Source organism: Gallus gallus, chromosome 2 (genome assembly GCF_016699485.2).
Source record: "Gallus gallus isolate bGalGal1 chromosome 2, bGalGal1.mat.broiler.GRCg7b, whole genome shotgun sequence".
Lineage (NCBI taxonomy): Eukaryota > Metazoa > Chordata > Aves > Galliformes > Phasianidae > Gallus > Gallus gallus.
In genome coordinates, this window is record NC_052533.1 from 2,352,255 (window position 1) to 2,363,407 (window position 11,153).

General features: G+C 54.2%; 1 protein-coding gene across 3 annotated transcripts in view; it reads right to left on the reverse strand.

Moving 5' to 3' along the window:
- The window catches only part of GJC2 (gap junction protein gamma 2), a 30,920-nt gene extending 21,046 nt beyond the window's left edge, over positions 1–9,874 (reverse strand). The window contains exons 1-3 of one of the 3 annotated variants that reach the window (XM_015281085.4): positions 9,691–9,874; positions 7,201–7,277; positions 5,520–5,606 (exon numbers count right to left, since the gene is read on the reverse strand). The gene's annotated coding sequence lies outside the window, so the exon portion shown is untranslated. Of the gene's footprint in view, positions 1–398; positions 766–5,519; positions 5,607–7,200; positions 7,278–9,690 lie in introns of those variants that run through there. The other 2 variants (XM_015281086.4, XM_040679816.2) reach the window with 2 other exon arrangements.
- Between the last annotated feature and the right edge of the window lie 1,279 nt (positions 9,875–11,153).

Here is an 11,153-nt window from a genome sequence, read left to right on the forward strand (position 1 = left end):
CACTGCATCACCACTCCTTCTGAGAAGAAATTCTTCCTGATATCCAACCTGATAGTGCTCCCACTCATTTAGAGGATCAAGGCAGGAGATCAAAACCTTCCCAAGCGCCTCCTTAGACCACAGCTACATACCATGTACAACCCAGCAGGGACTCACCCAGAAGTTCTGTCCTCTCCTGCTGGCTACTGAAGCTTTCTCCAGTCACAGGGCAGAAACATCTTCACTCAAACCCTACAGCACCCTGCAGAGCCAACAAGGAGGAAACCTCTTGGCCACAGGTCCCACCCAACAACACGTCAAAAGAGCAGCAACGCAGACAACATCAACCCCAGGACATCTGGTAGGCCAATGGGACAGACACATCTCCCAAAGCCACGAGGCTGTGCAGTCCATCTCACCAGGGGACGTGCGCTGGAGCTCCGCCGGCCCAATGGATCTCCTCATCTCTACACAAGGATGCTGGGCAGCTCTCCATGCCTTGGTCATCTCGTGTGAACATCTAGGCCCGTTCAACCAGGAGCCAACCAGCTGACTTCTCCAGCAAAGATCTTCTGGATAGAGCAGCGAGCCCAACAAAGGAAGGGGGGTGCACACACCCCCACCTCCAGGCAGCTGCTTCACCCTCGCTCACATCCAGGTGCTCCCGCTCTGTCCCCAACACATGAAAAATGCTTTGTCTGGGTTGCTGGTAGCCTGAGAGCTCCCACCTCCTGCTAAGCCAAGCCAAGCACCTCGTCTGCATCCAACAAAGCCCCATTGAATGTCAGCCTTCCCCTGGTGCCCTTGGAGAAGTGGCTACATCAGGGACAGGCTGCTCCTCCCCAGCACTGCATCGCCTTGGGGGCAGCGGGAGGACTGCGTGAGCCAGCAGCCTTCCCAGAACAGAGCACTCACAGCCAGGATATCTCAAGTGGCTGAAAGCTGAAAGATCCCTGCCTAGGAGCAGTATTTCTGAGGGAAAGCATTTGTTTTCTTTCTATCGTCAACATGGCATTGGGATCGGGAGTTGGTCTTGGAGGCTGACCCCCTGATATGGAATACCCTGAGTTGGACCCACAAGGATCATTGAGTCCAACTCCTGAGGCTGAATGTGGGGAGGGAAGCAGTGCGCAGCGCAGAGGGGTGGGCTTCAGAAGGACGATGGCACTGGGGGCTGCAGGCAGCAGAGCTTGCAGGTTGGAGCACCTCATCTGGAGGGTCTGCATGGCCGGTGGGGTTTGGTGTCTGCAGGAGAGACATTGGTGCGTACGCAGATGTCCCAAACGTCTCAACTGGACCTAAACTGCCAGCCCCAGCCAGAGGAAAGCACAGGCTGCTCATGCTGCAGAAAGCCCCAGGGACACGGCAGCGCTCACACAGGACCCCACAGTACTCTCTGGGTGAGGGAATGCACGTCTGCTCTTGCACTGTGTCACCATGCAGCGACTCCTCCCCACGGCTGGGCAGCCTGGGAGGGAAACAAGGACATGAGCTTTGCAGTAGTCGCAGTTAACTGTTTCTGTCTATCAAAGAGGAGGAAATGGCTGAGCAGAGCAGCCAGCAGCACCATTGTCCCCAGCAGGAAAAACGGGGTGATAAAAACGTGCCCGAAGGAATCTGGCTCAGGAACCAGCAGCAGGTTTCCGAAGCAGAGACCGTCAGATGCATGGGTAGGGCCATTTCCCAGGCTGTGTGTCACTAGTGGCTGCTGTTGGATTTACTGCGTTAGGCGCCCAAAGATGTGGTCCTCAAAGTCTTTCTCACCCCTGGTGAGGGATGGTAGCATCCCGCTCAGCCTGCAGGCTTGGATATTAGCAAGAACTTCTCTGAAAGCATGGTGATGCAGTGGCATGGGCTGCTCAGGGAGGTGGGGGGGTCCCCGTCCCTGGAGGGGCTCAAGGACCATGGAGATGTGGCACTGGGGAACACAGCGGGCAATATTGGTGGTAGGTGAACGGTCAGACCTGGATGATCTTAGAGGACTTCCCCAGCCTTAATGGTTCTATGATTCTACGTTAGGGTGCTGGCTCCCAGCTCCTCTGTTCCCTAAAACTCCCACCCTGCAGCTGCAACCTGCCCCTGGGCAGGAAGCACAGCAGGAACATCCCAGCCCTCCTGGTGGGAAGGAAGCAGGAGATGTTTGGGGCCAGCAGCGATGCTCCAGCTCGGCTGCCCGCCATGAGCTGCGTTTCCGGGCCATGTTCCCAGGTTCTATCTGTTTATGTCCTGCTGGTGGGAGAGCTATGTCAAGACAGAGCTAATCCTAGTGGAGAGGAGGATGCTGGCTGCGAATTCATCAGTAATACGGCCTCACTGCCTGTCCTGACCCTGTGGAGCAGCCCATGCTTGTCTGGAAGGATCTGGTGGGCAGAAGGTCTCTTGGTTTATTTGGCCCAAAGCAGAAGAAGCTGAGGGGAGGCCTCACGGCCCTACAGCCCCTCATGGTGGCCTGTAGTTCCATAGCAGCCGCCTCATGGCTAGACTCAGGGATCCTTGAGGGTCCCTTCCAACTCGGGACGTTCTGTGATTCTGAGAGAAGGGGACAAGCCTGCTGATGTGTACAGCTGCTCCAGGGGAGGTTCTACAGAAGATGGTCCCAGTTCTCCTCAGAAGTGCAGGGTGAAAGGACAAGCTACAGCCAGAAAAATTTCCACCTAACATGAAAAGAAAAAAAACATTTTCTCCATGACAAACACTGGCACATTGAGCTGGTGGGATCTCCACCCTTGGAAATAACTCGTTTGGACAGGGCCTTGGGCAATTCCATCCAACAAAGTTGGCCCTGCTCCGAGACCTCCCGAGGAACCTTCAGCCTCTGTCACCCCGTGATTGCACACATCACCCTCACCATTCCCATCCTTCACATACACAAGGAGGGCTGGGCAGCCTCCCCAGGACATTGCTCTGTCCCAGAGGAGTGAAAAGATGGACCTCAGGAGGGGACATGAAGGTTGGAAGGACCCTTAAGTCATCGCCCAAGGGCTTGGCTTGCCCACACAGAGCCTTAGGGACAGCCCAGGGCTTTGGAGGCTGGCAGCATTGGGATCCCAACCTCTGGGAGGGCAACCAGAGAGCTGAGGGGATACACCACCGTGCCAAAAAACACCCCCGAACACCTGACCCCTCTGCAGAGGCGGGGAGATAGATAAATCACTCCAGCAAAGTAAAGTTAGTAGTGAAACAGTACCTTCACTCCTTAGGCCTTGATTTATAGGGGAGGAGTGAGGCAGGGATCCTCATTTTCCTCCCAGTTTCCATATCCCCATTCTCTATGGGTTGCAGAGACGGCATGCAGCAGCCCTGCAGTCTTTTCTCTTTTTCTGGCAGTGAGGAGCAGAAACAACAGCAGTTTATATGGCTGGTCACCAAGATCTCCAAGCAACGGAGCGGGTCAGAGGGAGCTGCTTGGCCTTAAAAACGACCCTTGTGCTGCTTGGATGAACCTCAGGTGGAAGAGCTCCAGACAAGCCATAAATTAGGAATGAGCTGTGCTGGAGGAGCAGAGCCTTGAGTGCACGCCATGCCGTGCTCCACCTCCGTTACAGGGGAAGGAGGGGTTTCCTTATGACATACACCGACAAATATCTGCTGGTATTTCTGTCTTGGAGAACACCCAAGGATTGTCTCAGAAATAGCTCACGTAGTTTGCAGGAGTTCCTTCCTCGGGATGCTTTCTAAGGAGGCTTTTGGTGGAAGACAGATTGCCCTCCTGTGGCGCTGCAAGGGAGTTTGGGCAGAACGAGAAGGTGCCATGTGGGATTTTGGGCTAGAGTTAAAGGTTACCCTTTTGGGTTAAGGTTAAGGGCTACCACTTTGAGTTAGGGTTAACAGTTAATCGTTACCCTTCTGGGTTAGGGTTAAGGGTTACCCTTGTGAGTGAGAGTTAAGGGTTAAGGGATGCCATTTTGGATTTGGATTTAGGTTTAAGAGTTATCTTTTTGTTATTCGGATTCAGGGTTAAGGGTTACACTTTTGGATTAGGGTTCTACACCCCTCCCCACTGTTTGCTCAGGGACAAGATTTAGCAGAGTGTTGTTAGAGTTAGGGTAGTATGGTTAGGTTGTGGTTGGGCTTGATGATCTTTAAGGTCTTTTCCAATCTAAGCAATCCTATGATTCTATGACTGGGGTCTGGACCCTTTGCTCACCCCCTGCCAGCACAGAACACAGCTTTCTCCTACTCAGCATGGACTAAATGAAGTTATTATGACTTTTTATATCAACTTCTTTGGTATAGATGAAATGGGCATTTGGGGCTGGAAGGGTGGAGGGGAGAAATGCCTCCCCCCCATCTGGGACCAGCAGGACTCGAGAGGGTCCTTCCAGCATTCAGGGAACCCATCTGGACACATGTTGGTTGCAACAAAGTTCACTATACCCACCCCAACCACATTCACTGTCATCATACCGGCGAGTTGGGGAGAGGAGGGATGTAGCTGAGGGTCACCCACCAACCAAGGGGGAAGGTGATCATTTTTTCATGAGGATGAAGACAATAAAGGCTATGGAAATGCAACAGCATCTTTAAGCTAGGTCCATCTAAAGACCTAGAGGCATTAACAAGGGATGACAACTGAGCTCACATCCTTTAAAGAAAAAAAATACCACAACACAAAAGCACCTCACAGAGAGCATCATCCTCTCAATGGACCTTTTGTCCGTGGGTTAGAAGCAGCAGCTGCAAAACTGCAGCTTCTGCTGGGCTGAGGTCCACACACCAGTTCCCATCAGTGCTGGGGATGTAAGGAGCAATGCCAACATGAAGCAGCAAAGCAAGCAGGCTGCAGACCCGAGAGCTGGCTATGCTGGGTCTCACAAACACAACCCAAGGGTTCAATAACAGGATTCGGTTTGGTGTATGAAGAGCAGCACAGCTGCAGAGGGGGAGGAAGAGTCAGGCTCTGTGCCTGAAGTTCACTGAGCAGCCTTGGCTGGGAGGGACCTCAAAGATCATCCAGCTCCACCCAACCATATACAGGTGGAAAAGCAGATCCTGAGGCATCTCCTCATCCCCTCCTAGGGAAACACCTCCAGTGGCCCTGTGATGTGGAAGAGATTTAGGATGGGGATCAGACAGAGCCCCATAGCACAACGATGTCCCCATCCCCATGGGGTTGTCCCACTGCCCCCCCCCCCCCCCCCCCCCCCTCAAAGCCTCCTCCTGATGTCAATAGCTCAAATTGGAGAGAAAAATGGGATCTCAGCTGCCCTTCCTTCTGCCTCCCCACCTCTGAGAAGCAGAGCCCTCCTCCAGAGCCCTTTCTCTCCTTGAGGAATGAATTTATTTCTTGTTCTCCCCAAATCTCTATCACTTTCCTCTCTTTGTAAGCAGCCCAAGATAAGTCCAGGTGCAGGCTGACCATTCCCAGGCAAACTCCACGGATGTGCACAACGGATGGCACAAAGCGTTTTATATACTGAAATAATCTTCACAGCTCCCACCAATGCATGCCTTACAAAGGGAGGGATGAGGAGCGGAGCATCCTTTTGCCCCCATCCCAACGTCCCCTTCTCAACCCGCCGTGTCACAGCCGCCCATACCTTTCACAGCCAGGAAAAAAGATGCGGATCCTCACCGCATAACCGCAGCCCTGGGGGTAAATCCCTGCTGCTCGGCCGCCCGCAGCCCTGCAACAAAGCCAAGGAGGAGGCGATTACCCCTGGGCATCTCTCTGCCAGGCACAATGCGGCCGCAGCCCGGCTGCCACACTCAATGCTGCCATTGTCCCCCCTCCATGCACGTGGCGTGGATCCTGGAAAAAAAAAATACTCCGGGGGTGAAGCAGTGGTTGGAAAATGGGGCTGAGATGGGTGAAAGGGAGGGATGGTCCCTTTGGTGTTGGGAGAGATCCTTGTGGGATGATGTATCCAAGGGGAGGAACACACTAGGAGGCAACCAGGATGGAGAGGGCTGCAGGAGAGATGGGGAAACCTTAGGGCTAAAGGCAGCTATTGGTGCACCGGGAGGTGGGAAGGAAGCTCCCACCTCTCTGCAGGGGAATTCCTTCTCTATGACCGTGGTCAAGAGGACAAGTTAAAAGCAAGAGAGATTCACAGAAACATAAGGGTTGGAAAAGACCTCTGAGATCACCAAGTCCAGCTGTCCCACTGTCCAAGACTCATCACCATCATGCCCACTCACAGAGGTGTTAAGGTTGGAAAAGACCACTGAGGCCATCCAGTCCAACCACATACCCATCCTCACCACAGCCCTCAATGCCACATCTCCACAGTTCCTGAACACCTCCATGGACGGTGTCCCCATCGCCACCCTGGGCATCCCATCCCAATGCAATACCATTCCTCTGAGAAGTACTTTTTCCTAATATCAGCAATAAAACCAGCAAAGAGCCTGGAGGTGCTAATGCACCTCTGCTGGGGAAAGGATGCCCGCTATGAAACAACTTTGCTTTCCATCACTGAGATTCACTTCATAGCAGAGAGAAGCAGAAACTTTGGGTGCCTAATGCTGGTCCGAGGACTTGGCCACCCCACCCTTCCCACAGGAGCAGGACCTGGCTCCCAGGGGTCCCCTCACTGTGGCACAAAGCCTGGGTGGGCTGAGCTCAACGTGAGCACCAGCATTTGGTCTTTTCCTCCTCCTTTCTTTTTTTATTTTTCCTCTCTAAATCACCGCCACGACCTCTGGCAGCCAGGATGGGGAATGAAAAAGCCAGAAAACATCCTGCTCCTCCCTCCTTTCATGCCCGGGGAGGAAGAAACGCAGAGCCAGGAGGGGACCGTGTCCCCGCCTGCACCAGCATCCTGTTGTACCAGTTGCCACTGCACACAATCTGAATTGCAGATGGCTCCGGGCTATTTATGGTGATGGAGCCACGTCCGGGACAAGCAGAATCACAGCTGCTATTGTCAGAAAAAGCAGCACCCGTACTGAATTCCCTGGTTTTTTTGCTCATTTTCATGCCTGAGCTCTAAGGAATTACAAGCACGGTGCCTTGCGTGCCGCCCACGGATTGGTGCCCATCAATTCCCAGCGATGACACTACATGCCCACTCAATAAGATGACCCTAATTCATCACAGTAGGGCTGCCTCCAGCTCTGCCTTCCTCCCAACACAGCGAGGGGACAAAGGGTCTCCTCCAAGAGCATCGTTCGTTCTGGTACCCTGTGCCTGGAGGAACAGCACCTTGGATAGAGTCCAAATGGGATTGGTTATCCCATATGAGGGTTAATTATCAGTTGGGGTTTTCTGAGACCTACCTGCTCTCTGTGGAGCTCTGAGTTGGTACCTCAGGAAGAGGTGGCAGTAGTCTGCATGCAGCACTCCCCTCGTGGTCCTGCAGGAAGCACAGGCAGACATCAGCAGCACAGGCGGGGACCGCATTCCCCTTGGACTGCAGCCCTCTGTATGGGAGCTGCATTGCCCCCAAACCACATCAATGCATCCAGGCAGCTCCCTCCTGCTGCAAAGATAGGGCTAGAATGGCAGATTTGGAATATCACATACACACACAAAAGACAGAAACTATCAGTCTTGGAACCGCAGCGTCATTTGGGTTGCAAAAAACCTTCAAGGTCATCAAACCCAACCATGAACCTGACCCCTCGAGCCCCACCACTACCCCCCATCCCTTAGTGCACGGCCCCAAAGCCTCGTGCCAGCACTACATCCATTGGCCCCAGCAGCAAAAGTTGAAGGCAAAGTGAACCGCAGACCAAACCAGACAACGATAGGCAAAGCAAGAAGTCATGATGTTTTCCACTTCTTTTTTTTCCTCCTTGCTTATTTTCTGCTACAGATGCCTAATTATTTCCCAGGATTGCTCAGCCCCCGGGGGCCCTTTTTGCAATCACATGGAAGCAAGCTTGAAAATCAGCGCTGCCTCCAAAAGCAGCAATGCCAAGAAAAGCCACAGCAAGGACAGCACTGCAGCCCATGGGCTCACGGGGGGGACGCGATGATGGAAAGAGCCATGGGCGGGTGGATGGGCTTTGGGCTAATTTGGGCTGCTCGATGCTATCCTGGAGCGTGGCTCCAGCATTTCTTGGCTTCCCCTTGGTTGATGTGGGTTGGGACACCCAGAGCGGGCTCTGAGGCGCTGCCTGCCCTCGTGTGTCCCTGCCACAGCAACGTGTCACCACCCGGTCATTGCTGAGCAGCACCTCAGTGTTCTGTCCAAGAAGTGGAGGGGATCACTGCCACCGCGCATCTTAAAGCTGCTGCCTATATATTGGCCCTTAAAACAGCATTGGTATCACCAGAGCCCTGGGATGAGCAGGAAGGTGGGAAAAGCTATCAGCTCATGGCCAAAAAGTGGTGCAGCAGCACAGTGGCAGGGATAAACCTTCATCCCACAGCATCCTCCTGCAGGAGGGATGTGGGACGAGGCACCAAGAAGCTTCCCGGGTGAGAAGGTTGGGAAGAGGGATGTAAACATCCCCTTATTGGCACAGGGAGGTGGTGGGGTCACCATCCCTGGAGGTGCGGCACTAAGGGGTGGGGTCAGTAGGCACAGAAAGGTGGGCTGAGGTCAGACCAGGTGATCTTAGAGATCTTTTCAAACCTTAATAATTCCATGGTTCTGCTGCTCCTCAGGTTTGGCCTTATAAACACTCCCAGGGTGCCAGAGCTGCTCTCCTGGTAGGGACGGCTTCCAATGCAAGCAACAGCAGAGCCAGCAAAGAGCTACTGAGAAAGAGCAACGTGGCTGGAGAACATCTCAGCCTTCCCTCGAGGGCAGCTGCTGTGCTCAGAGCATGGAAAATGACTTCTGCAGATCGATTACCGCTGTCTGATGCCTCAAAGGGCAGAGCAGACCGGGGTGGCTGGCTGTTCCCTCCTGTCCTCTCCCCCTGGGCTGACCGTCTGTGGCTTTGGTGGCACACTGGGTTCATCACACCAGGTGCCTCTGCTCGCTCTGTTAGCAGGAGGTGACCTCGGGGTCCACATATGCTCCTCCCCTATTTGGGGATATCTGCCCAAAACCCTGCATGCAAATTCGGGCCGCTGTGTGAAGAGCTGGGATGGCTGCCATCAGCCTAACAGGACCAGATGATCTCGGTGGCATTTTTCAACCTTAATGATGATTCTATGACTCCAAGCTGCCACTGCCCCAAGCCACAGGGCTGTCCCTGCCCTCAGCATCCCTCCAGCCACAGCTCTGTCTGCTGCTGGTGCTCCCCAGGTTGCCCCTCAGCTGCCCTCCCCATCACCATCGCTCCCTCGTCCCGCAGCATCCCACACATCACAGCACAGGAGCAGTTCAGGAAGGGACACCGCAGCTCTTCCATCTGCTGGGATAGGACCCTCGGGGCACACCGCACACCTCCAGAACAAGACACGAGCTGAGCACACAGCACCCTCAGAACCTGCTTTCCTTTTGCTCCGAGTCCCCACGGTGCTTTAAGGACAGAAGGTCCTCCCCAGAGCTCCAGATGAGCAGAGATGCTCACCGTGCCACGGCAGCGCCCGCTCCCTCCTTCACACACCACCATCCCAACGCCCACCCCATCGCTTCGCATCAGCGCGGGCACCGAGGCGGTCGCTGCTTCACTCCATCACACACAGAGGCAGCGATGGAAAGCAGGTCACCCAACACAGAGCACGTTATCGAGGACTTCCCTCCCCGCTACCACCACGGAGGAGCACAGCAGGAGGAGAGACCCACGGCTGAAGCGGTCCCGATGACTTTTTCCCCCCAGCTGACCGAGCATCACCATTGTCATCTCCCATCACCGGGTGTTGCTTACCTCTCCTGCACGCTCTGCTCGGGGCTGGCAGCCCAGCTCTGGGCACCGTGGGGCTGTCGGGCCGGCTGGGCACGTCCATCTGGTGAGAGCTGGGCAGGTCCCACGCGATGGACGGGGACCTCCGCGCTGGGCGAGCGCCGCGCACCTCCGCGTTTGGCCGCTCCGCAGCGTGGGCCCGTGCGGTATTGCTGCTGTCATCTCTGCCATCTAGAGGGGAAACCTCCCCATTGCAAACGTCTCACAAAGCGTTATCGGTCGAGAAAATCCCGGTCTGTTGTCACAATTGAGGTGCTCAGCACCACGATGGGGATGCTCTGCATTGGGTACGACGCCAGAACGTTCCCAAGAAGAGTTTTTGTGGTCACTTAAGCAAAGCTGAGAACCTCGCTGCATGCAACTCCTGACAACAGAAGGAAGAGCTTGCACTCATCTGTGACAGATACACCCCAAGAGTGGCAAATGAGAAATATAATTGCCAGCTGTTACATTTCTAAACGTTAGTGAGGTACTACAAAGGTTGCCCGTGGTCTGCTTCATAGAATCATAGACTGGCCTGGGTTGAAAAGGACCACAACGCTCATCCAGTTCCAACCCCCTGCTATGTGCAGGGTCACCAACCAGCAGACCAGGCTGCCCAGAGCCACATCCAGCCTGACCTTGAATGCCTCCAGGGATGGGGCATCCACAGCCTCCTTGGGCAACCTGTTCAGTGCGTCACCACCCTCTGGGTGTAAAACTTCCTCCTAAAAGGAGGTTCTGTACTGGAGGGGTTGCTCAAGGTCTGGTTCTGCCATCCCCAGCATGGAAGACTGAGTTTAGTACATTAGGAGACCTGGCCTGCGTGGGACTGGAGCAGGGCAGCTGGGTAAACCAGGGATGGGATATAAAGAGGAAGAAACCCTAAAGAGTTATTAGTGTAAGCCTGCCCTGCTAAGACATGGTGGGCAAAGAGGCCTGGCACTGCACATCAGTCTGTGTTCCCTTATGGAGATGGGTGGAAGCAACCACCTGCAGGACGTGAGCTCTGCAGGACCCACCAACTCCCCAGGATCAAACCCCAAATGTCTGTGTGCTCCACAAGAGGCCACGGGACAGCCAGGCTGCAAGCAGCTGGGCTGCATCCCTGCTCCCACCTCTCACTGACTCTGAAGGGCTTTGAGCACCCAATGATGGTGCTTCCATTTCTCCAAATTTCTCCCGTTTGTAGCTAATAAGAGCAACCAAAAAACCTACCTGCACCAACAGTCAAATGGTACAAATATGTCTGAGTTACAACACTCCTGCTGAACTAACAAGGAAGGAAGAACTCACAGTACTTCTCTCCTAGGAAAAAAAAAAAATCTGTGGATAGATCATAACCTGCAACTATTCCCATCCCCTCAGCTTATTAAACAAATCCATCTGTTCATAAGGACTGTGGTTAGAGCAGTCAGGCTGTGCTGACGTGCTGCTCTGTGAGAGCA